General features: G+C 40.7%; 1 protein-coding gene across 3 annotated transcripts in view; it reads left to right on the top strand.

Annotated features, from left to right (window-relative positions):
• MTHFD1L (methylenetetrahydrofolate dehydrogenase (NADP+ dependent) 1 like) overlaps nt 1-20,983 on the top strand; it is a 1,484,080-nt gene that overhangs the window by 493,330 nt on the left and 969,767 nt on the right. The window lies entirely within an intron of this gene.

The following is a 20,983-nucleotide window of genomic DNA, read 5'->3' as shown; positions in this document are numbered from 1 at the left end:
GTTGCCATGTGCAGGAAGATGTCTCAGTTGAAGTGGCATAGACAATTCACTTATTGAGGGTGAAATATTTGGGAGTAAAACTGTCCTGTCATTACTGAGCGGAACTCGTTATGGTCCTTTCTTACAAGGTATGCTCATCATATCTGAATCTATAGAAACAATGCGTTGGAATGCTTTCTGGAAAAAGAATGACATTAGGTTTTGTATATCTAATCCTAGAAGTGAAGAAGGCACAGGGTGCACTTTATTCAAAAGACATATTGCAAAGTCAGGCAATGCTCAATACACTTATTTCAAAGTCACAAAACCTGAAAACCAAGCTTGTTGAGTTTGTCAAACAAAGTGAAGAAAATCAGAACTTTTCAAGTACTGAGGAAATGTTTTACATATGATCGCTCTAGTGAAAAATTTGGTACAGGCTGATCGGGAAGATGATTCGGAACTGCATTTGAAGACTATGGAGTCACTGATTACTGTGTTTTGCAAATTTGATTACATAAACTACATGTGCTATGAGTCCTGGTATTTGGAAAGAGTGAAGGAGCTGGAGGTTTAAAAAACATACCTCTGCAGAAAATGTATCCAAATATATTTTGTGGTGAAAGACAGAGAGGGAAGGTTCAATCCTATGGCTCCAGATATGAAACTGGAACAGACGATCCAGAGATCACAGAAAAGCTTCAAAGGAATTGTTGGTTAGACACTTAAAAGTGAATACGTTGCTCATTGGTAGCTAGTTTACCATGAAGTCCTTTCTCTTTGCAATGTTTTCAGACCGATGACAAATTCAAAATTAATGGACCATCATGAAACTGTTCCTCATCACAAACTTGTGGGAAAGAGAGGGAAACATTTTAATAAACATGTTGACAGCCTTCCTCATTTCATTTAGCAACAACTAAACCCCCTTTGAAATGACTGAGCCTGTGTGACTACCTAGCTTCGTAACCAAACAATATGTGGATAATGAAATAAAGACACGCCTTCTAGATGTCCTGGAACATGAATCGAAACTACATACAGAACTGATGGAGAGATTTGTATTGAAAGAGAAATAGCTGTTTGACATAATCACTGAAGCTAAACTTCCACACTTTAATTGCCATAGTAAGAGTTTTGTCCAACCAGCCACTACAAAACAGGTTACAAAAAACGTTTGCAAGCACATGGAGAGATGGATGTAGCAAATGAAAGGGGTGATTATCATGAACCTTCTGTTGCATGATCATCTTCTAACAAACGCATTATTTGATGGAGATGCTGCAACCAAACCAGTGAAGCACAAACTCATACAAGAGCTCGAAAAAAAAGCTTCCACCTGAAGAATTTCAATTTGAAAAGGTGTCCTCTTTGAAAACTGTTGTTGTGGACTATGTCACAATTGCGAATGGTCAAGATTTTCATCCATGCAAAACTTTGGAAAGGTCTTTCAGACTGTTCTACAGATATCAAAGTAAGTGTGCACCTTGCAAGAAATGTACATTATCATTGACAGTTATCTTGAACTTTCTCTCCAAGAATGTGAGCGAATTTGATGAATATTAAGTGGAACAATCTACCTTGCCTGCATCAAAAATCTGACACCTCTACCTGTGCAACTTGATAAATTCTGATTATCAACATCAAACAAGATGATCTTGGTGATAACTTGCCAAAATATTGCTGATGCTTCAGTGAACACTGAATTTCCAATTATTGCAAGTGGAATGATAGTCAATGCGGAGTTGGTGCCTGCAGAGAGAGATTCAAATGGTACAGGCCATATTGTTCAAGAACTTAACAGCAAATTGGAGGAAGCTGACCTTCGTCTTGTGCCACATGTTGGGTGGACTGTTTGAAATGGTTTCCATTGAGTCATTGTACTATCAAATGACACAGATGTTATTATTGTGCTACTTAGATGTGTTGCAATGTTCATAATTCAAGGATTGTCAGTTATGGATACGTTATGGAACAGGCGTGAAAAGACACTTAATCCCGCTTCATAGTCTGTACAAGAAACTTGGCCCATAGATGCCCAGTGTTCTTATCAAGGCATATATTCTTACAGGTGATGACACTATGAGCAAAATTGGAACAAAGCTTGGAGCTTTAACGGCTGAACCTGTGAAGTTTCTAAGATGATTTGCTGAGACAGAGGAAGAATGTGACTTCAAAGATATAGAAAAATACCTTGTGCATGTGTGGAAAATGAGTTTCGACTATCACACATTCGACAATCTTCAGTACAGTGAGTTCATGAGATCAGTCCTGCTAAGTGACCTTCCACCAACATCATATTCTGTACGTGGACACATTAAAAGAGTTCTACTTGATCAGATGATGTGTAAATGTTTTGAATCATGCATACGTAGAGAAAGATCATGTGAATTTGGTTGGGAAGATATTGATGGGGTGGTTTAACCTACGGCATTTCTAAAGCCTCTACCCCCAGAAAATACACATACATGTACTTGAAAAACCTGTGCTGCAAAAAGATGTCCCTGTTGACATGCTCCTCTCAAATGTACAACATTCTGCAACTGTACCTCAAGCGATTGCTGAAACAGTGTACTATGAAAATGTCTAACACAGGAGTGATAAACATAATATTTTTTTATATTCAGATCATAAATATTTTTTGGTGTACACATAAAAATCGTTATTTGTTTGATTTCTATACATTTCTTTTCTTCCTCTATTATAACTGCCATTTTGGAAACTAGCAGAAGGGCTGCTCTGTGGAGTTATTTTCTGTCTCTGTAAGACTACTTAACCCCCAAAACCTATGTTTTGACACCAAAATGAAGTATATAGGTTTCATGGTTCCTGAAATATTACATCATCACTGCAACACATCTGCCATTTTTCAAAATGTCGTCCAGAAACATTTGGCCTGGATTAGCAATGTCTACCCAAGCTAAATTACTTCTCTAATGATCCAAAAGCACAATTGAAAAATGAAAATCTCTGGACAGCAATATTTTTATGGACGTATACCAGGGGGCCAGGATTGTTACATTAGTGCTCTTGAGATCTTATCCATTTAATGTATTGTTTTGAAAGGAATATATTAAGAGTTAGATTAGTAACAGGAATATGTTAGTTATTGGGGCCTGGTGGTCATGGAACCTGTTAGTTGCATAAATTGACTAAATGAGGTCAGAGCTTGGAAGGGGTGTTTGGAAGTCCATAGTAGTCATAGAGGTTTGAGTGAGTCGGAGTGGAGGTACAGGCAGAGGTTGAAAGGGAAAAATCAGTCCACACACCACCCTGCGAGTAAAAATGAATATACAGATAGATACATACCCGCATATTTAAATATATGGCCATGCATGCATGCATACATACTTTAAAATAGAATACGAACAGGGCACAGACCCCACTATATGAACACCCATATTTACATACACGTAGTATTATGTACATGCTAGGACATTTGTGTTTGTATAAATATTGTGTAATTTTTTTATTAAATAGCTGAACAGTTACACACTGCCTGATAATCATATTTACATGATCTATAATTACCTACAGGCAGTCGCCACTAGGTAGGTATAATTAGTACCATGTTTCCATAGAAAAAACGTTTTTGGCTTGCCACTATCTTTGGCATCGTTTGATGAATCTTCTTGAAATTTCCCCCCCAAAAAAGTCCCAATGATTCTTATTGCGCATGGAAAGTTTGGGGGTGATCCGTCAAGCAGGGGCCGTGAAAAAGAGGGGTAAGAAAAAATTGTGTTTCCCATGTTAATTCGATAGGACCATTAGACATGACTAGAGCCCAAACTGCTAGACGGAATTACACCAAATTTGGCAGAAAGCTAGCAGATTACGCTTTCGCTTACTTGGTAGCAATCCGTTCAGTAGTTGTGGAGATATTAAAGGGAAAATAAATTGGTATATCTAGGGCCGCGGATCCTTCCCAAATATCACAAAAATGTGCACATTTTTCCTGAATGCACGCGCAAATAGAAGCACTGTAATAGGCTAGCTCAACCTGACTAGAAAGTTGCGCCCACCATTTTGTTATTGGAGAGAGTCCTCTGGGCTGAAAATAGAAATAAGTGGTGTAAGGGGTCAGGGTGGAGGTGCCCTGACCCTAGGGGTGTGATATAAGGGTGTTTTAGGGTCAAAGTATGGGTTTAAAATGAGTTTCCTTCACCATGTATGATATTCACGAATATCCTTGAATATTCGAGGATATGCAAAAGAAAATTCAAAAAACATTCACAAACTCATTCATACACTAATTCTTTCACTCGTATATGCACACAGAGACTCGTGCCCACTCACACACCCATTCAGACACTGATGCCCCCACTCATAGACTTGCACACACACACTTTCAGATCCACTCTGACACTGTGCACCTGTTCACAGATTCCCTGACAGAAGCCGACCCTGGGGCCAACCTCTCCTGTGCTTGGCCAAAGGCCATGCGTGGCGCTGGTTTGGGTGGTTATAAGGACCTAGCTACAGGGCTTGGCCGCAGGCCATGCCCTGTGACTAACACCAGCAGCGCACAGCCTAAGGCTGTGTGTGGCGGGATTGGAATAACGTATAGTCATTAAAATTACTTGATGTGAAAAAACTAAAATTCACTGAAAGCCAAAGGTTAGAGGGACGTTATAATTAGGTTCATAATTTACTTATACAAAACCATAGAAATTCAGCAGTTATAGTTGGTTATTTAAAGTTACTATAACTCGCACCCTAAGGTCACTATAACTAGCGCCTTCGCCATGCACAGCTAATTACTCTACATAATATATCATTGATGACATCTTCTATAGCTTCTTTGATAATATCACTGCAATGTTTGCAATAAAGTTTTTTTTTTTTCTTGGGTGGGTTAGCGAAAGAGCAATAAATAAAGATGCCTTTACATTTTATATTCATCTTGTCATATTTGCTGTGCTTCAAAGGCTGAGGTCAGGTTTAAGCTATCTGTTCTGACACAAATTGCTCCTTATTTTTTTGACATGGGATTGGTATTTACTTTTCTTTTTCTAACTGCAAACTGAGATGAGTTTTTAATGTGCACTTAGTGACTATCCCTGAAATACAAGGAAAGTGAGAGGAAAGAATGTAAGATACAATTTTTTGTAACAATGTTAAATGAATTGTACAAATATTTAAGAAAGTGCAGGTAGTAATGCAAAAATGAAGCACATTTTTAGTATTTCTGAAGTGTGATGGAAACAAAGATTTTAATTGGATCAAAGCAAATCAAGACCATTTTATCTGGTGATGCACAAATGATAGATGTTCACTGAAACCCGATTTCCTTACACTATCATTTGTGTGCTATATAGTTTTATCAGTAATACTATACCTGTAGAAATTTAGTGGCCATTTCAATGAAAAATATGTAGTCTGCAAATGAGTTTGCTACTGTATGATGCTTTAGTGTATTTGTGACCGTGTACTCCAGAATGCACCACCAGGTTACGTACTACACCCTTACCCCACTCTCCTGTGAAATACATTTGCTGCACTTTGTGTGAAGCTTGGATTTTTCAGAATCCCTGAGATTTCAGTGATGTAACATTTATGTCAGTACTTCACTCTGAAAACTTCCAGTACCACTGGTGCAAAGGTGCTGAAGAATGTCCATCAGTCCAGTTTTAAAACACACCCTTGCAAGTATTTGAAATCAAGACTCCGGGTGAACCTTCCAATATTTTTTGCAGCTGCTATATTTTTTACTTCACAAAGCTATTTCAGCAAGGGATATGCTCACTATATGTTATTCTAGACAATCAACCCACTTGTGTATGACCTAAACACATAAATTAAGAAATATAGATGTGATTTACTGGCCAGTGCTGCTGACTTTGAGAAACAAGTTGTAAGACCCGGTGTTGGCTCCGGGAAAATAACTAGATCAGCCATGCTTAAAATTAATCCGGACTTATGTAATGTCACCCGGAACTCATTTAAACCGCTTCAGTGCACTTGAGCAGTGTTTGCGTTTTATAAAACAACAAATAATTTTTTTTTTTTCTGTATTTTATTTTTTAATAACAAAACATATATATGTATATAGACCCACATATCTAAATAAATACATATCATATGTATACATACAAACATAATATATATTGCACTTAGTATACCTCTGTAGGATGAATTGATCCATAAGTATCTATACCCATATGTACATACAAGTAGTAATATTTACTTGGGGAAAACATACACATGTATGTTGAGCACAATTGTACGTAGGCAGTTTTTTTTTTGTATCTAAAAAAAAAGTTATATTGTTATCTTCCCTGTAATCATATTCACATACTCATACGTACATGTGTTATCATAGAAAGAAAAACACAGCCATATACAGACACTCATCTACACATTGTCAATCTATAGTGAGATACCTCTATCTTTATTACCTTTGCACACATTTATATATAAATTATATCCACCCTTTATTTTTTAACCCCTCTCCCTTCCTTGTGCTAAGCATTTTTTTGGCTATTTGGATTAGTTTGTGCTCCGGCCACCATAACGTTTTGTCCACATAAGCTACTCATGCCAAATTTGTGTCCTTTTTGTGTTTTTTACAATATTCTGGGGATTCTAAAGGTACCCATGGATTGTGGATTTCCCTTGATGGGACCTAGTAATTATCCAAAATACAGCTAAAGTTTGTTTTCTTGGGGTTATAAGTGCTGCAGAACAAATCATCTGGTATTTTTTTCTCCGCAAATGGCATCTACGAAGGGCTTGCGGAGCTAAAATCACCATCTTCCCAGCTTTCAGGAATATGCAGACTAGAATCAGAAAGCCACATTTTCAGCACATTTTTCAGCACAGTTTTGTCATTTTACTGAGACATACCCCATTTTTCCTATTTTTTGTGCTTTCAACCTCCTTCCAGTTAGTGACAGAAATAGGTGTGAAACCAGTGGTGGGTCCCGGAAAGCTATACATTCCTGAGGAAAAAAAAATAAAATCTGAATTCAGCAGGGATTGATTTGTGTAGACCCTTCAAGGTTTTCCTGTAGAAAGTAACACTTGAAATTAAAAAAAATATATAGAAATCTGAAAAAACAGCCATTTGGGTCTAAGTTTTCATCTGTAACTTTTATCTAAGAATGGCAGATTTTTGAAAGCAATATACAGTTGCGTCCGCTGGATGTATAGGGCTTATAGGTTCTTGAAGCACCCAAGCTAACCCAGAGTCAATAACTGAGCTGCACCTTGTAATTTCATTGTGACAGGAATATACCACAATTCATTTGGTAAAGTATCAAGAGTGAAAAATAGGTATCAAGGAAGCCTATGTATTTCAAAAATGAGCACAAGATACAGAGTTTAGAAGCAGTGGTTATTTGCACATCTCTGAATTTGGGAGTACCCATTCTAGCATGTAAATTAGAGGGCATTTCTCAGACTTCTTTCCTACACACACTCTTAGATTTGGAAGGCGCAAATGCAGAGAAAGAAAATTGGTAATGTTGCTTGTTATACTATTGTGTTTTCCCCTAAGTCTCCTGACAAAGATGGTGCCTCACTTGTATGGGTAGGCCTAGTGCCTGTGACACAAAACAATCCAAAATGCAACATGGATATATCCAATTTTTCCACGCAAAATGAATCTGTTTTTTTTTTGCAAAATGTGTAGCTGTGGTTTTTGGGCCCCACTTAAGCTGGCACCCAGGGAAACCTAGTAAACCTGTACATTTTTTAAAACTAAACACCCAGGGGAATAGAGGATGGGGTGATTTTTGTGGCTCTCACCACGTTCTGTTACCCAGAATCTCATCCAAACCTCAAAATTTTTCTAAAAACATATTTACCTCACATTTCTGTGATGGGAAGTTCTGGAATGTTAGGGAAGCCACAACATTTTTGCCACCTAGCATTCCCCCAGGTCGCCTGATTAAAAAAAATGCTACCTCACTTGTATAGGTGGGCCAAGTGCCCGTGACAGAGGAGGACCCAAAAGTGGGGCAAAGTTTTTATCAGTACAGATTGTGCAATGCTGGGTGGCAGGAATATTGTGGATTCCTGCAGATTCTGGAAGTTTCTATCACAGAAATGTAGGGAAAAAGCATGATTTCAGGCAGAGTTGGAGGTTTGCAGAGCTTTGTCGGTAAGAAAATGGTTTGGGGTGCATGTGAAGCATACCATCCTGGCTATTGTCCCCAGTTGCCCCCCCCAGTGAGGGCAGAAAGACTACTCCTTTTTGAGAGGGGTGGGGGGGGGATTACAAAACCCATTTAGGGCAGCCCCCACCCTTAGAAGTATATAGAAAATAAATCCCTGGTTCTTAGTGTGCTTTCTGCCCTCACATCCTCCCCCTCCAGGGGACATATCTGGAGCTGCAAGCACCATCTGCTCCCCTGGGGAGGGGCAGAAAGACTGAATATGCCCAACTTAATCAGGGGTAGCAAAATCCCTTGCCCAAGAGACCGCCCCCCTCACTTGTGTCTAGTGGGTGGACCCTTGCTTGGTGATCGCCCTCCAATGGCGACCCCAAGCAGGGGTCCAGTCTACCTCCATGCTGGGGGCTGAGATAGCCAAATGAGGCAGTGAAAGTGAAATGACTTGATCGGCTCATTTTACTTTTGGTTTCAGTGAAATGGCGTTAGTGTGCCGCGCACGCTGATCTTCATTTCACTGAGACAAAAGAAACAGCCTTTTTAGATGGGGAAGCTTTTCCATATCTCCCGAGGATTTCTTTTAAAAGGGAATCCCTCTGTTGCCAGCACACGAGCACCAAGGCGTCAGATGGCTCCTAGCCGTCCGACTCACAGAACATGTCAATTTAGTTATGTATTTGTTTAATATTTGTTTATAAATTGACATAGCAACTTACATGTGCAATCCGTATACAAATTACACCTAAATATCTCCACATATGTACATGCCCATAAAATAAGCCTTTGTATATACATGTAAATGCATACAAAGTTGCAAAAATGCATCCATTGAGTGTATCCTACATACACAGTTCAAAATGTATTTTATATATGTATAATTTTTTATTTGTTTTTAAGTGTATAGTTTTGATGTCTTGTACATAATATTGCTGTACATTGTTCTGAGTATTTTGGTCAAGACCCAACTCTCGACTGATGTTCTGAAGCTCGGGTGGTTCTCTGAAACTTATGTTTGGGGGCAAAGTTCCATAGTCTGGCTGCTTGGATAGAGAATTTTCCACCCGTTTTTCTTTTCCTGTATACTGGAATTTTGAGACATGGTGTCAGTCTAGAGTGAAGGTTCCTTTGTTGGATGTATTTTGTGAATTAATTCCTAATAAAGTGCTCCTTGCCCATTTATTGCTTTGTGGGTGATACAAAGCAGCGTGAAGGTGCATTTTCTAGCAGCTGATGACCAATATAGGGCCCTCAAGGCAGGGGAGATAATTGCTTGTGGCTTTGCATGTGGGAGTAATCTGACAGAGTTCTGAATTCTCTGGAATGTTCTCATGGTTAATAGAGGCAAGCCGTGATACAGGCCATTAGAGTAAACAAGTTTTAATAGGACAGATAAACTGTCACTTGGATATTGTAGGGGGTCATAAGTGCAGGAAGATGTCACAAGGTTTTCACTGTATGAAACCCTAATGTGGCTTCCTTATCCCCTCGGGCATTCCTTTTTAGCTCGAAGTGGTAATTCCAAGGTTCTTTACTTCCTTGGATATATTTGATGGTGGTCCCACATTGTCAGTCCAGGTGCAGGGAGGGTAATACATTTTCCAGTCGCCTCAGGTGAGTATTTTATTTGTGAATTCATTCAGTTTGAGGTGACTGCACGCCATTCTCTGATCAATGGCCCAGAGTCAACCAAAAATTTGGAGTTTGTCCTTAAGGATTTCTAATTTAAGAAGTATCAGTGTGTCATCTACGTAGTTATAGCAGGTGAACTAATCATTCTCAGTAATCATTTCATGAAGATGTTGAAAAGCATGGGTGAGCTGATAGCCTTGAGGAACTACTGCTTTTATGCTGTAGGATTTGGATGAGAAGGTAGGACTATGGATGAAATTTTGTTCTGCTGTGTAGGTAGGATGTTATCCAAGCTAGAGTACTACCCTCTATGTTAGCTCAGTCGAGACAGTGTTGAGGGCACCTAAAAGGTCCAAGAGAAATAGAGCAGCAACCCCATTTTGGTCTACTGTGTTTTAAGCTCTTCACATATGGTGACTACGTCAGATTCAGGGTCTCTTCCTGGACGTAATCTTGTTTGGTACTCTGAAAGTAGGGATTTGGCTTCAATGAACTGACATTGTGGTGAGGACTGCCCTTTGTTAACATTTTAGCAGGAATGGTCTATTTGCTACAGGTCTATAGTTGTTCGGGTCTTGATTGTCTAGGTTTGTTTTCTTTAATCACAGGAGTATGGATGCCTTTTTTTGTTTGTTTTCTGGAAAAACATCTGTTAAGGAGTTGTTTATCAATGTTCTGACTGGGGTTGCGACTGAAGTCTTTAAAAGAATGTTTTTTTAAGATTTGTGACATGGGTCAGTGGGGCAACCAGACTGCCTGCTTGCTTTGACAAGATCCAGAAATTCAGTTGGTAATAGCTGTTTGAAGGACTGTAGAGGTTGTGTTAACATACCCCTGGGGAGAATTATTGTTAATGGGCAGTCCTGTTGGTTTTCTTGTGGGTTAAATCAGAAACAAACATGTCTGGTTTGGCTATGTAATGATGTGCCAGCTTGCAAGAAACATCTTGAGAAATGAGATGGGTTCCTTCTGTATATTTTGGTTTACAAAATTCTGCTGGTATTTAAAATTTGACTTATACATTTGATGTCTTTGTGAGCATATTTTGTCACTAGGGTTGTTTTTTTTTTTTTAAGCTAGATGCGTTTATGCCTAGCAACTCATTACTTTGTCTTTCTCATTCTGCATTCTTCCAAGGAGCTTGATTTCCTTTCTCCGGTTTAGTTGTGTTTTTAGATATCAAAAGATTCATGGAGACCTCCATAGTTTAACTGCCTTTGTTTCCAGATCTTTGATGGAGGAAAGCTGGGTTTCTAGGTCTTCTAGGTTCAGTTTATTTATAGGTTTATATGTAGTTGCAGTTAAGGTGAGTGTAGTTGCAGTTAAGTCAAGTTTGTGTTTTCTGTAGGAAGAGTACCAGGTGGTGGCAAGGCCACACGATGACTGGAGTAATCCTTTAGAATTTGACTAGGTCTGAGTTGGTGAAAATGACATCGAAGGTGTTCTGCAATGTGTGTAGGTTTTGGGATGACCTGATATAGGTTGATTAGGCCTAGGCCAATGAGGATCATTCTAGGGTGCCGCATATTAGGTTTTGTCAAACTGACGATCTGTTCAGATCACCAAGGATGGATAGGTTTGAATATAGTGTAAGAAGTTTTGAACTGATTAGAAAGGTGTCTGGGAATGTCCCATTGGTAGTTGGCAGTCTGTAAAGAATGACAAAGTTACAGGCGAAGGTTGCGGTAGGGTAGCATCTGACACCGTTGTCCTCACAACCTTGTAAAGAAACATCCTTCACTTTATTGAGATTTGTGGTTTCCTTAAATATAATTGCTAATCCGGCTCTTTTTGTCTATGGTTTTCTGTCACAGTTTGATAGCCTTGTTGAACAGTTTTATGCAATACTTGTGCCATGTCTTCCTCCAGCTATGATTCACTTATGAAGAGCGCAGTGGATGCATCTGTATTTTTAATTGAATTGGAGTTCTTATGTTATTTGAAAAAGGAAAAGTTGCTTGTTTTTTCTTCAGTGGATAATAATGTCAGAGGTTGGTGTAGTGAATTCATATGTAGGATTTGAACGTGAAGGACTGGGAAGGTGCGAATGTTGGAGGGTGGGGTGTGACTGTTAAGGAGAGTCTCTGTGGAACATGAGTGAATCAACTAGTTAGGAGGGTTGCGGTCCAAGTAGGGGGAAGAGGAAGCCTTAGTGTTTGAGGGGACTGTAGAAAGTGTCTTGTTCTGGGTTTTGGATGAAAGTAAGAGGGGGTGGTGCAAGGGGACAGTATAATAGAAGATTGAGTGAAGAGCTGAGCATGGACACTGGAGTAGGGGAAGGGTAGTGGAAGGTTTTGGTGTGAAAAGGCAATGTGTGTCTGCTTGAAGGGATTATGGATGTGTGCAGTGGGAGTTCACGGTTGTATTGACAAGATGGGATTTGGAATGTAGTTTAGTGTTTGTTTAGGAGTGAAGGGACCTTTGTGTGGATGGAGAGCTAGAAGCTTATGTAGAAGTGTTTTGTAGAATTATCCAGTGTTGAGAGTGGTGGCTGGATTGATTTCTTTGCTGTGAGTGAAAGGTATGTATTGTGAGTTTGTGTGCATAATTGTGGATGTAGATGGCCCCTCGTGAAGGTTTGTAGGTAGAAAAAGGGCAACATTTCTGGTCCTAAATCTTCCAAGCCAAAACAAGCAAGTCACCCTTCACCTCAACACCTGGGTTGAGATGCCACGTGGGAGTTATGTTTTGTAGATTTGTAGAGTGCACAGTCACCAGGGAAGGTATCCTGGCACTGAGTAGGTGTGAGTCTAGCCAAATCTAGGTCGTAGGCAGACTACTAGAAAAGCCAGGTCTTCAGATTCTTGGGGATTCTTGAGGAGGAGCGGCAGAATAATTAATCCTCTGGAATCTTCTCAGTTCACTGGAATCTTATCATGGTTGATGGAGGGGAGCCTTGATATAACAGTTAATGGTAGCAGGGAGATAAGTCTGTAGATGGTGAACCTTGGAGGGTCTACAGAGGATTTCTTCAGCAAAGGGAGTACAGTTGCATGTTTCCAAGCATCTGTGAAGGTTGTGGAAGAGTTGGTGGCATTCAGAATGGGTGTGAGCATGGCGCTGATGGATTGCAGTTTTTTTTTTTTTAGTATATGTGATGGGGAGCGCGAATTCTGCTGGGGTGATGACTGGCTACGTGGTTAGCATATGTTCTTTGGATTTGTTCGAGAGGCATTTGATGAGGTCTGTCTGGTCTGGTCGAAGTTGCAGTAATATCAGTGTTTTTGTTGCTAAAGGATTATGAGATATAGTTGCAGACGTCTTGTGAGGGGGCGATAAAGTTGGAGGCAGCATGTGATGAGGTGAAATCTTTTACAATGGTGAACATTTCGTTGCTTCTATTGATACTAGCATCGATGCGGTCTGCCAGACCAGTGCCTTTGGTGGACCATATCATTTGCTGGTAATGTTCCAGAGTGGATTTGAATGTGCTCCTGTTTCTGCATTGTCCTGGCTCATTCTCCATTTTTGCTCTCATTGTTTGAGCGGTGCTGGGGGGCTTGTAAAACTGAGAGAGACATGTAACCTCACCACCCATCTCTATGGCTCGCCTGCAGACACAGCCAAGTGATTGCCCAGCAATCACCAAATGAGTGCACCTAGAGGAAAGTTGCATTCAGCTTTCTGATCCACAACCTCTGCCTGTGACAGCAGGTAGAAAGAATGAAACGGAGTGAGGTGATCAGGAGGGTGGCAAGAAAAAAAAAAGGTCTTGCAGCACTACAGTTTATTAATGGTGGGCAGAATTGCACAACATTCACAAACTTTTAGATTTAACAAAATCACAGTTTGTCTCTATAAATACTAGTCTATCACTCAACAAAGGCACTTTGATTGTAGTCAAAGGAGTGCACAGAAATAGGACTGATAAGCTGACTCAGGTGGCCAGCAGGGGCCTGTGAGTGGAGAAGCAAAGGTGCAGAGGGAACAGATGAAAGCAGAGGCTGATAAGAAAGGGGAACGGAGGGACTTAATCGTAGGGCGGCGGTTGAGAATAGCTGTGTGGGAACACACAGGGGAAACGTGTAGAGTTAAGAAAAGGTGGCACAGAGCGGAGGATAAATAGAGCAAAACAGCGGCTGCCAAGAGAAAAGAAGGGGCTTTTGTAGTCTTCAGAAAGCAACATATTTTTCTTTGTGGAACAAGAGCAGGTAGACTGAATCAGAGTCGAAATAAACCGAGTGTTGCCAGAAATCACAAAGTAACCAGAATTGCACTGTTCTATTTTGTGATTGGTAAAACCTTGGTTAAAGCCAGATTAAGAGGAGGACCTAGAGACAAGGTGAGAGGAATATGGCGGGGCATGGGCATTCCCCTTTTCCTCTTGAGAGCAGCAACCAACATCCAGTCACAATTCTATACTTTAAAAAAGTGTCTGTTACTGAAGGGTGATCCCTATCAGTCTTCTGCTATACATTCTCTAATGTTTGCGATTATTATAATAAAACAAGTGCCGGTAATGCACACAATTTACTTTTGTTTACAAAGATAGCTGGGACCTGTTTGTCACTGGTCACTGTATGTGATGGCAGTAGTCCCTGTATGTGATGGCAGTAGGTATCCATCACCCATGGGCAAGTGTTGCACTACAGGGACTGGTAGATGCTGACGCACAACCTGACCCAGCACTGGGTGGAATTAGAAACCACATGGTGGTAAGGCCAGTCTGCAGTATCGCAGGTATTGGGGCTATGCAAAAGTGCCCCTAGGGAACCTCCGATCTGTCGCAAAGGGTGGGGGGGGGGGAGAAACAAGGGGGTTCCTTGGGATTAAAAACACAAAATACTGGCCAACCTACAAGACAATGGAAAACATCGGTTTTGCACAGACTGTCACAAACATTCGTCAGTTTTACTGTTTTGTATTTCTGGTAACTTATATTTACGTCCATTTGCACCGAGAAAACTATCAACATTGCCATTTTCAAAATCTTGTGTCTATTATTTATCATATTCCTTCATTCTTGTCTTTCCTTGCACAGGACTTACATTTTCTTCTCTACTACAAAAAAGTACATGGTTTATTTAGTCTGTCTAGATTGTTGTACGCTTCAATTTTGTAACAGTTTGCTAATGCGATGGAATTTGGCCATGAGACCACCCACAGTTCCTCTCTAGACTGCATTTTAACTGTCCTCATGAGACTTTCTGTCAAACGTGTGCTGTGAAAAGCTGCCATGGCTACATTGCACTGGGATTTGGTATTCCATATGGATGTGCAGCTTGTGAAGTGTTCACTCCAAGTGTTGGCTTCCACGTCTGGCCAGACTTGTGTCCTTGGACGCCTTTTACCCTAATAAGGATCTGTTTATTTTTTGCTTCCACCTCCTGTGTTGCTCAAAGACTTCTAGGCGGTATTACATTGGCTGATACACTACGAAATATTAAATAACTCCTTTGACATTTTCCAAGTTACATTTGCTTCAGCATCCCAGACTATATATATATTTTTGCTTTGACAATAACCCTTAAGCCGATGCATAAACATGTCTGCTAGATCTCAATTTTATTTATATAAATAAAGATATATGAACATCTATTTTTATTTTTGCGGGTATTACGGAACATTTCTCATTTTGCCAGGAAACTAGTGACCTGTGGTATAAATGAAATTATCAGTTCGGTGTTTTGGAAGGATTAAATAAAAATGTACTGCATTTACTGTGAATCTGCAGAAATTAAAAATACTCCGATATAAATGGCAGTGAAGGTCTTCACTAAGTGCAGTAACATTTGTTTTCAGTACTGCTATAATTTGATGTTTACATCCTTTCCCTACCAAAGTAAGAGTCCGTAAAACAGTCTGGAAGAAAATAATTTCTTATTGGGGAGCAGTAAGACGAAGGCTATCAAGTTGCCTATTGCATGCAGTTTTCTGTTAGAGTTTGCAAGCCATAGCTATCCGATTTCTTGCATTTCTGTTTTTTACTCCTCGGCGTTGCTAACCTAGCTAATCAGCCAGGCCTAAATAGACAACGGGCGGGAGATTCTACAGTTTTATGTTATGTAATGCTTCGTTGTTAAACCTACCTCTTGAATCTCATCTTCCTGATGAATACATCTTATTGCAAATTCCTCATTTTATGAATATTCCTTACAGACGTTTTACTAGTCTGGAGAGTTTTTTTTTTTTTTCCCAATGGTGACTCTCCAGTGCCAGCCACCAGGTGGCTCAACTCATCTTACAGACTTGACGTCATCAGAGTATATTAGACACCAGTCAGCGTGCTGACATCAGTTACTGTTTTTTGATGCCTCATTTTGGTAGTCCGATGCATGCATTCTGTTTTACCAACAGATTCCCAAGGACTCCATGTTACCTAGGTAAAATGTCTTTGCGAGACGATCTCAAGTTTGTGGATTATGCATCAATAAGATGGTTATGTCGTATCTGCATGTAGACTATACAGAGTCAGTGGAGGGGACAGAACGTCAAGGACTGCGGCTCCTGTGCCTCCATGCACTTGAAGAGAGCTGAAGATCAAGCTTATTTTGACTAGTGCCTGCAGAGTAATCTCCAATAACCCCTCCTCTCTCAAAGGTAAGCCACGTCTCAGGGAACGTTCTGGTAAGAGATCTTCTCACAAAAACATCCAATGAATGAGAATTTTTCTCATTCTTGGAGCAGTCAGTTCCTGACCCAGGACCAACGTTGTTCCCCGATGCCTGACTTCTTCAAATCACCCTGGGGCCTGAGAAAATGCAACAGTAGTTTGCTGGTCCTCCCTCTGACTAAAAACTGATTGAGGCCTTCCAGTTAGCAATGCTGTTTTCAGAACAACTCTGCTGCCCTTGGGCTACTCTTCAGTAAGCAGGGTGGCAGTTCCTGAAGGCGTGTCAACAGCAATATTTCCTAATGCTGTATCTCCATATGCTTCTGCACTGCTACATATGGTGATGTCTAAACTATCTAGATCACCATCCTTTATTTGTTGAGGCCCTTCTTCAAGGCCAAATTTGATGCTGAAAGCAGTGTTGGCATTGGAGCTAAATCCAGTGCTAGCCAAGTAGTTGATAGGGGAAAGTATCATCTGTGTTGCAAAGGAGTTGATCAGTGCAAATTTTAATGATGAACACTATTGGGAACACCGCCACAGTGCCCTATGTTTGTCCCACTAGGAGATTTTCTGTTCACATTCTGGTGTTTTTGCTATGTAGGATAGGGCCTGTGGATGATGATTGAGCCTAATTACCTTGCGCCACCCGTGAGTGACCTAGATACTTAGCAGACAGGTGCATTGCCTACCCATCTGCCCGGCTTATGGGGAGGTTTCATCTTTTACTACAGTTGTTCAGGACTCTCCTGGTCTCCCCTGAACGTCCGTTCCACCAACAATATTGAAAGTTATGTGGTTAGTCCAGGTCTGTTGTCCCCTCAAATGCAGCCATCTCAGGCCATCCAGACACCACAGTGACTGTTGATCCTTTTGGGAATGGAGTTAAAGGGATTTTATCAGCAGTATTAATTATTTTACTCTCTGCTACCTTCCGTAGGTTCTGCCACTTCCAAATGCTTCTGACTCTTCTCTCCAACAAAATCACCTTTCGGTGGAAGTTACGGTCTGCAGTAGCATGACTTTCATGGATTTCATTTCTTCCAGAATCTCCACCAGAATCCCTTGCAAGGGACCAGTAATCTCAGTCAGGTTTGATGTCTCCCATAGAGTACAACCATTCCCTGGTGTTCGGTCTAACTGACCCTCGGCTGTTGGTACAACCTCCGTACACAGTGGGAGTTGTCCAGCAGTTTCTACTTGTCCTAGGAACTTAACTATGTTTGAGGGAGGGAGAGAAGGCGACTCCGGGCCCTGTGCATAGGGACTGAACAGGGCATTCACTTTATTATGGAAGAGCAGGAAAAGCTCCACAAGTTTGGTGGTTGAGGATGATCCAACTTGATTTGCACAACCCGGCTATCACCAGTTAAGTCGGACTATAACAGTAAGTTGCGAAGTCATTCGGATTCTCATCACTCTAGCTGATCGTACCAGTTTTTAACCCAGCTTTTTTGCTTATGCATTCCAGTTTTGCTGCACTCCCAGCGCTTTGAGCAGACAGCCACACCTCCCCATCTTAAATGCTAACTCGCCCTGTCAAGGACATATGGCCACATGCTTTGTCCTTAGCTTCTGGAATCTGGGTCAGAGAATCTTGTTGCCTGCTCCAGCCCTGACCCTCCCCACCCAGGTCTAAGGATCCCACCTCTGTCCCTGGCCAATTTACCAATAGCCTTTGCTCCATCTTTTCCGCCATGTTTCTTCTGGTGGTGTTTAGCCTGCTACTGCTAGAGCCTTTCAGGCCACTTTCCATCAAACGAGTGAGCTTCCCACTAGGGGTCGTCCTGTTGGTCTTGGCTTCTCCTCTCAGCGACTTTACTAGCATAATCAGTCGGACCATACTTCCTTGTTGGTTGTGTCAATGACCTTAAGGTACTCTCACCCCCAACCAGCGTTGCACATGTGCCCCCCCCCACCCCCAGCACTGCTTACTTCTTGTTGACTCTGTTTGCGCCGAGTAGAGCAGCTCCAGCTAGGTCCCTCTATTCAAGACAAGGGGTCATCAGACCACTCCCTAGTCATTGTATCAGTTTTAGGGACGTGGACAGATAAATCAGGTGCTAGGTGGACTTTCAGCAGAGTAAAGCTAGATGACCAGGACTGGGCCAACGAGATTGAAACTGAGATTATCACTTTGAGGTTAATCTGCAAACAGCCAGTCTAGAAACTGTAAGACGCCTTTAAAGCGACCATACGGTCTCAAAAAACCTCAGTGTATATCGGAAAGAAAGTGCTTGACAAGTAGGATGCCTGAATTGGAGCAGGGCTTGAAGAAAGCTTATGTAGAAGCTTTGCATCATAACATCATTAAGAACAAACGGGAGCTTAGGTAAATCAAATCTATTACTGCAGGATTACTACTCTGAGAGAGCCAACAGTGCCTACCAACAAAAAGTATAGGAAGATAGCAAATACACATGGAGGTTTCTGGCCTGGCAGGCCAGAGAAAAGGGGCTTGGGGGAGAGGTGATGAGTTTGCTTTCCTTCATCTTTTATCATAGCTATAGTGGCAAGCTTTAAAAAACAAAAAACAAAAAAAAACAAAAAAACACAGACATTAATTTGTACCAGCCTATAGTCTCCTTAACACAGACTGTAAGTCATGAAATTATTAGACATCTGACTGAACAGAGTAGTGGGCGCTCTTATTCACCTAAATCAATCTGGTTTCATCTCAGGTAGGCAGCTGTCAAACAAACACAATTTTTTTTGTGTAGCCATTAGACTATTTTAAACTCAAAGATTTTAGCACATGTTTTTTTATTAGATGCTGAGAAGGCTTTTGACTTGGTCAACTGTAAGAGTCTGTATTTTATCCTTGAAGTTTGGGTTCTTCACTACTTTTATTCAGGTGGTTTCTATAATTAATGAGGAAGCTACAGTGTGGGTAATTATAAGCTCCGATGAAATTGGTGTATGCAAAAGAAAGCGGGGCACCAGACAGGCACCTGCTTTTGCCAATTTTGTTTCCTATTTTCACTGAACCTTTGGCGATTGCCATCAGAAGCCAGGAGTGCGTAGAAGCACCTTTTGTCAGTATGACAAAAATCAAGCTGTACGCAGATGTTGCTCTGTTTTTAAACCCAGATATGGCCTCCCAACATAGTGTTTGATTTTTTTTTTTAGCAATTTCAGTCCATGGGTTGGTATAAAATCAAGAGGCTTAAAACTGAAATTCTACTACGCAATTGTGAGGTTGATACTTCGCCCTCTGGTGAATACAAGACCTAATATATATAACTTGCCATTTATGCCACGGAAGAGGTGGACAATCTATTTGCATTTAACTATTTACCTCTTTAGAAAATAAAAGCTATTTTCTTCTAGGTGGACAAGTCCGCCACTTTCAATATTGGGGTGGGTTGCGCTAGTTCGTATGTCTGTATTGCCACTATTTAATTTTTTATTCTCTACCTTGTGCCTTGCAGATAATGTTTTTTAAGGAAATTGAAGGGCTGTTGTCTACTTTTATTTGGGCTTATAAAACACCATGGATTGCATCTAGCAGTTTATGCAGGTAAACAGGAGGTGGCCTGGCATTGTTGAATTTAAAGGAAATGATTTTGCTTATCTTGTAAATTTCCACTTTAGATTTACACTTCATCCTGGTTCAGGCAAAACAAGCATAAAACATATGTCTAGACGAGATAGGGCTGAAGCCATACATATTGTGTCTATAAAGCCCACCAGTGGGACTCCTTTTAGAAGGTGAAAGTCTAACTCTCTGTTCTTAAAACAGGAAATGTGAAGGATCAGAATTTTACTAGGGGAACTGAGGCCAGTAACAAAGGGTCTGTTTGAGCTTTTTTCCATTAATCTAATTCTTCTTGCCTTTTTTCTAGTTTCTTTCTGACACATGAACATTGACTTGGAGAGTCTAGGCTAGGTGCGTACCTGGTGCTGAGAATGACTGAGTGATGAGCTAAATAACCACAGACAAACAGCAACATTTGGTGAAGGGGAAGACACTACACTGGAAATCAAGGCAATTGCCTCTGGCTCGCGTTGGGATGGCGTATGTCTTAGGTTGTTGGAAAGATGACTTGAGAACGGTTGCTTGATTAGAATGTAGTGTAATCTGAGTAGAGGTGTATGGTATTGTTTGACCTTGACTGATTACCATTAGAGTGATTGGAGACTTGAAAGAAAAACGGGCAAGGGAGTGTCCCACACATACTGAGTAGAGATATTGTTGTCTTGCAAGTACTTTGACTGTTGGAGTCCTTCTTTATCTCTTAGGAGTGGTATTAGATTGTATGTTGTTAAAGTGAGGGTAGCTGGCTGCACTTCTAAGAACATGGCGTGAGCTGAATCCTTCCATTAAACGAGTAGCCCTTATAATAAATGGTATGCTGGTGTTGAACTTCTGATGAAACATGTGCAGCTCCACAAATGGATCAACACATCACATACCTCTGAGCATTCCTCTCTCCTGTCAAGCATTCAACCTACTTTTAGTTTTCTTCCTGCTTTGTGGGAAGTTGTTTGTTGTTAGTTTGCCAACTCTGCTTTAAAAGATAATTCAATAAAAGACCATGGGAGATCTTTGCTACTGCAGACCTATGAACTTTTATGGGATACTGTACAGAGAGCAGAAGTATTTTTTTGCCTAAATGAGGACTTGTAGTTAAATGAATTAGTAGTTGTTAGCAAAGGGGTAAATAGTAGACTGTAGTGTGCTCTCCTCTCCTGCATGTTGGGTTGC

This window comes from Pleurodeles waltl, chromosome 5 (genome assembly GCF_031143425.1).
Source record: "Pleurodeles waltl isolate 20211129_DDA chromosome 5, aPleWal1.hap1.20221129, whole genome shotgun sequence".
In the NCBI taxonomy this organism is placed as follows: Eukaryota; Metazoa; Chordata; class Amphibia; order Caudata; family Salamandridae; genus Pleurodeles; species Pleurodeles waltl.
This window is presented reverse-complemented; position numbering and strand designations above follow the sequence as displayed.